The sequence below is a fragment of the Mastomys coucha genome, unplaced genomic scaffold (genome assembly GCF_008632895.1).
Source record: "Mastomys coucha isolate ucsf_1 unplaced genomic scaffold, UCSF_Mcou_1 pScaffold16, whole genome shotgun sequence".
Classification (NCBI taxonomy): domain Eukaryota; kingdom Metazoa; phylum Chordata; class Mammalia; order Rodentia; family Muridae; genus Mastomys; species Mastomys coucha.
The window spans coordinates 90,696,228-90,702,227 of NW_022196898.1; the positions used below are offsets into that span (position 1 = coordinate 90,696,228).

General features: G+C 39.3%; 1 long non-coding RNA gene across 1 annotated transcript; it reads left to right on the plus strand.

Annotated features, from left to right (window-relative positions):
• The first annotated feature begins 1,099 nt into the window (after positions 1 to 1,099).
• Positions 1,100 to 2,545, plus strand: LOC116094368. Its single transcript, XR_004120067.1, has 2 exons — positions 1,100 to 1,179; positions 2,298 to 2,545. It is a non-coding gene; the product is annotated as an uncharacterized LOC116094368 (long non-coding RNA).
• The last annotated feature ends 3,455 nt before the right edge of the window (positions 2,546 to 6,000 follow it).

Here is a 6,000-nt window from a genome sequence, read left to right on the forward strand (position 1 = left end):
AAACAATGATTCAAACAATTAAAATGTATTATTTTTAAATTATTTCTAACTACTTAAACTACTTTTAATTATTCTGGCCAAAGTATACTTTATGTGTATTAAACAGTCATATTTGTAATTTTTATTAGAGAGTTAAGAATACTATTTTCCATCCTGTGAGAATAGGTATAGAAAAAAAGAAGCCCAATGTTTATAAAAAAATATGTATACAAAGTAAGACTACCTGTTTTCTGCAATTTATAAAAATTTAACAGTTGGAAGTACATTTAGAGTAGAATATTTTCCAACTTGACGTAAGAAAACAGGTATAGCCAGCAGTTTAGAAGTGAAAAGACCCTCAACAGCATTCTAGAATATCATTACAGAATGGGACGGAGCTAGAATATAGAACTAAACATAAATTTCTTAAATATCCCTGGAGATCTTTATGAGAAATGGCAACAATGTATTCTGAGAGATTCTATCCCCTTCCGTGATGCTTCTCATAGCATATTCAATTTATCTGTCTTTCTCCCTAACTTGCTAAGGGCAGCGATGGGGTCTTAGTAATCTTTATCTTTGCAGAGCTCAGCGCAGTGCCCAGTACATGGGAGTTTAGAGTCAGTTTGCTAAATGAAATTGTATAATGCACAGCCATGACACAAGCTAAGGGGTCCGCAGGCCTAGCCATATTGACAGTGGTTACATGGTGCAGTAGGTTCAGGTAACTGAACTCTGTTTAGCCAATGAGTCAAATAATGCTTCTATATCAACCTTCTGTTCTTAAATCAGAGCGCTACTTGCTACTTGACTATGACTAGGAAATAAGCATCTTCAGCGTGGATGCTAACTCTGATGAAGCCATTCTCCCTAACAAAACTTAACTGGGGAGATGTGGCCAAATGACAAGGATTAAAATAGTTCTTCTTGTTTAAGAAATCCATTGAGCATGGACTATTCTTACCACCAAGTATGCATGGCATAGACAATGGAGCATTTGCCCTTCGGCCTCTGTGCACCCCTCCCTGTAGCCATCTGACTGGAGTCTCAGGCAACTGTGAGGTACATGTGTTGACTGTTGATTCTGATGTGAATGAGTCTTACCCTCCCAGACGTTTGCCTTCTAGCAATTTAAATTTTAAGCTTTAATTAATGAAAAGCTCTGCCTTCTATTAAGGGAGCATCATGAACTAGCACAAGGTATATCCATTTACATAAATGCATATCTATTTCTGTCTGGCTGTCTATTTATCTATTGGGTATCTATATTTGGCTGGGTGGGTGGCGAAGCCATTGGGATTCCACCCATGGTGTCTCCTGCAGGGTAGCGCTCTTTTCCCTTTAGAGAGGAACATGATTCTTTAACATGAAGCTGTGAGCAGGGAAGTTTCTTGGGGAATGTTATCCTGTCTAATTCCTCTGGTATGCCAAGGGTGTGTGCTTGATGCTGTTTGTTTCCAGACACAACAATATGCTGGTCCTTTCCTGGTCTTTTTGTTATTTACCCATTTTCTTCTTTTCCTACTATAAATGTATATCAAATAAAATATGCAATCCTCCCAACCCTAGCAGGTTATTCCCTCCCCTTTCCTTATCTTCTAGTATACATTGTATGTTCTCTACCAACCCTATCATTCTTTCAGGCCAGTACATTTGTGCATCATCATTCTGCCTATTTAACATTTTGTCATGTATATCCATGCCTCTAAGTTTTATTTCTATTTTGGAAACTTATTAAAGCACATAAAAACATTTAACAGAAAAGATGTGGGTCTCAACCATCTGGTTTTGAAAATATGGGGAAACATTTTTAACAATGAAATGTATTATCAAGTTAAAGTACCCTACATTAGAGAATAAATTGTGAATGTATTAATAAGAACTGAATGTGAATTACACATGCTCAGAGCTACTCAGGTGCTGGGATATAGAGTCCAGTAAGTGTTTGCTTAATGTCTGGATGCCCCATTCCAATATGAGAACTTTGATGGTTAAAAGCCACCCAAATCAGAGCCAATGAGGCATCATGGATTAACTATTGTCACCAGTATTTTCTCAAAAATTCCCCTAATGTGGGAATAATCTTCCAAGTAGGAAAGGGTACAATTGGGTCCTGGAGAGTGTGGGTAGATTGCGTCCTATCTACATGTCCAGCCAACCATATATTCAGAGCACGCTTGAATTACATCTTAAGTAGATAGAATGAATACACCAATTATATTCCTTTTTGTAAAGTAAATTAATACAGATTTAGTATATATATTAAAATACTTCCTTTTGGGGAAGAGAATCCAATTAACTGAGACTTTCTTTTTCAGAAAGCTCTGCTTCATGTAATGCAGCTATGAAAAGAGAAAAAAAACTGGGAAGGAAGCACCGGCCATGGTTTGGGAGAGAAATCGAGTGAGCGAAGCTAAGGGAACACGGAGAACAGTCAATATCCAGCAACGGCAGCAAAACACTTTCAATTTTCTGGATTATTAATTCAAATTCACACGCACACGCCAGTTAAAATTAAAGGGCTCTTTTTACTGCACTAGTTTAAATTAAAGATTATATTCTGCTCCACAAGTCTGAATTAAATAGCTTATTTTGCACACCAAGCTCTCATTTTAAAGCTAATAAAGAAAAGACATAGCATGTACGTGCAAGCTTGAGACAGGAAGGGTCTAAATTACTACACCTGTTTCACTTGGGAGCCACTTTATTAGTGTTACAAAACTTGGCTTTCAATTTGGCACCCAGAAGCACATTTAGAACAAGCATTTCTTTGTTTTGACAGAGAGGCTGGGGTAAATGAATGACGTTTGAGCTAGGTGTGAAATGTGAAGGTACGAAATTAACTGGTAAGGTAATTACTGTTCTAATTCTGCATAAACAAGCGTTTTGAAAATCATTAATAGTTCAGGGAAATAATGTTAGTGATTAAATAAGGTGGCTTGCATCACTGAGCACAACTAAGCTCCTTTAATTACATCTGAAAGCAAGGGAAAGAAGCTAATTAAAATTAGCACGAGGTTCCTGAATGACCAGCACTGCATTGTTGCCCTAACCTGTATAATTGTGTGTTTATTAATATGTCTTCATTTTCCCTCTCGAGCGTTTAACAAAATTATTTAAAATAACTAATAACGTTGAAGAAGTAAGTGTGACGGAATCTAGTTATCAGAACGAATACTGCAGACCTTGCTCATCCTACCGTTAACTCCCTTCCTCAGTACCCCTGGCCCTGCTGAGAGTTCCGGAGTAAGTGTATGTCAATGCCCCTTGCTTTGTCTGTTGAAAGGCTGACATCCCAAGTAAGATGTTGAAGCCCAGTATGGCTCCTCATTGTCCCTTTATAGAAAAAAAAATTGGATTCAAAAGTCTCATTTGTTGACTACGTTTAGTATTGTTCCCTTATTTAATCTATTTATTTGTTCATAAGCAACATTATTTTAAGAAACGTTGACAGAACTTTTTTAGCACTGTTTTCAGGGTTGTAAAATTTAAAACACAAGACCTCAGAAATTACCATCTATCTAATTTGTGATGCCCAGTGCAAAATAAAAGTGCAGGTTTGTTATAAAGTATATGAAGGGTATATTGAGAGTGCCACGAGAGCAGTAAGCATTTGGTTATAGAGCCCCATGCTAATGCACAAATTCTATGACCATAAATTCCAGTTCTACAAACTGATCCACCTGTAAGGAGGATACATACGTGAAAAAATGACAAGAAGATGTGCTTATATGATGCTGAAGGTATAGGCAGGAAAATGAACGACTGAACCCTGGAAAAGGTTCTCCCCTGGGCTGGGTCATTCTGATGGAGATGTTATCAGATCACAAGTCACAGTTTGCTTCTACTGAGAACTCCCACTGCCAGATTCATATCCAGTCCTTAACCATGGGCTTGACAAAGATCATAATTTGATTTTTTTTTTAAATCTGGGTGTAGTAATTCCAGAAAAGAATTTTAAAACATACTGATTGTTGAATAATCAACCAAATTAATAATCTAGTTCTGATATTAACCAACATTTTGAGGGTTTGTTTTGGACCAGTCTCTTCTCTAAGTACGACACATGAATATATCAGGTACTCTATGAGGTAGGTACAACCATTACCCACAATTTTCAGATGATCAATTTAAATGATTTCCTCATGAATGAAGTCAAAAGACAGAACCATCTTAAACAGAGTTTGAATCAGATGGTCTGACTCAAAAGCACATGTTCTCAAACATTCTGCTAGAAGCTGCAGAGGGTCAGGGATGAGGATGAGTATTCTGGTTAGGATCCCCTGTCTGCATTTCAGTTCGTATGTATCAACAGATTTGGATCCTTTGATAATAAAATGTGGTTGCTGCATGTCCAACAAATCATTATGGACATGTGGAATGCAGAAGGGAAAATATCAATTATTTTTCAACTTAGGAAAAGAGCTATTGCATCAGTGTTTGAGTGAGAAGTTGTGCATCATATAGGAATTTTATGCTAGTACTTTTCCATACCCTACTAGGAAGTGGTCCAGTGGACACTGTAACTACCTCATCTGATAACTGTGGGATAGATAACCCTGTGCTCCTTAGACGTCTTCTGCTGACAGAATGTCTACCTTCAAACATAGTGCCACCTGATTAGAGGCTGGACAAGGCTTGAATATCTCTTTTGTGTGCTCTTGTTAAGAACATTGAGTTTGCATGAAGGTTACAGTAGTGATTGGATATGAAGAATACTTATCGTCATTTAACTTCTAGAAATTTCCTTTTAAGAATGAGTGGCTACAAGATTTGACATGCTTCAAGATCACAAGGTCAGCCAGTGTCTAAATAATAATCTGCCTGTGCCTTATGGGGACATGTATCCATGTAAGTCTCAAGGTCTTTTATTGTCCCCATTCTGGTTGGTACTCTAGAAAGGAGGTGGTGTGTCCATTGTGGTTCTTAACTGTATGCCTGTCTGCTTTCCTTCTACACCTCCTCTCCCCTTTCTTCCCTTTCCTTCATCTCTCCTCATATTTCCTCCCTACTCCTCTTCATTTCTTCCCTCTCCTCTCCTCTCTCCCTTCCCATTCCCTCATATGTGAGGATTAGATTGAATAATTCAGCACTCTGAGAATCTTTTTCCCTTTCGTTTTTTAAATTTATAATAATTATTATTTTTTATTCTTTAATCCATTTTTATAGTCAAGGCTTCATCCCGCTCCCAGGCTGCCCCCCAACAGCTCCCCATTCCATACCCCCCCTTCCCTTGTTTCAAAGAGGATGTCCCCACCCCCGCCCCACCAGTCCTCCCCACTCCATCAGTCTTCCCCACTCCCTGGGGCATCAAGTCTCTGGAGGGTTAGGTGCATCTTCTTTTACAGAGGCCAGACCTGGCTAGTCCTCTGCTGTATATGTGTTGGGGGCCTCATATCACTTGGTATATGCTGCCTGGTTCGTGGCTCAGTGTCTCAGAGATCTCAGGGGTTCGGGTCAGTTGAGATTCTTGGTCTTCCCACGAGGCCACCCTCCTCCTCAGCTTCTTCCAGCATTTCCCCAATTCAATCAGAGGGGTCCTTGGCTTCTGGCCATTGGTTGGGTGCTAATATCTGCTATGACTCCTTAATATCAACAAGCCTCCGAGAGGCTTGTTGGGCCTCTCGGAGCACAGCCAACTTGTCTGCAAGCACACCACATATCAGTAACAGTCTCAGGGCTCCCGACCTCCCACTGAGCTGGATCCCAATCTGAGCCTGTCACTGGACCTCCTTTCTATCATTCTCTTCTCCATTTTTGTTCCTGCAGTTCCTTCAGACAGGAAAAATACTGGCTCAGAGCTTTTAACTGTGGAATGGCAACCTCCTCCCTCCACTTGATATCCTGTCCCAATTTCAGAATTGCTCTTCTTTGGACCACCCAACAACAGCTCATATGTGTTGGTATTCTCTACCACCGCCATGCTGATTCTTTTGATCTAGATAATTGTATATTTATACACTGAATGTAATTCAATGGGATGAACCAATGAGGATGGGGATAGCAAGTCTGTCTGACAGA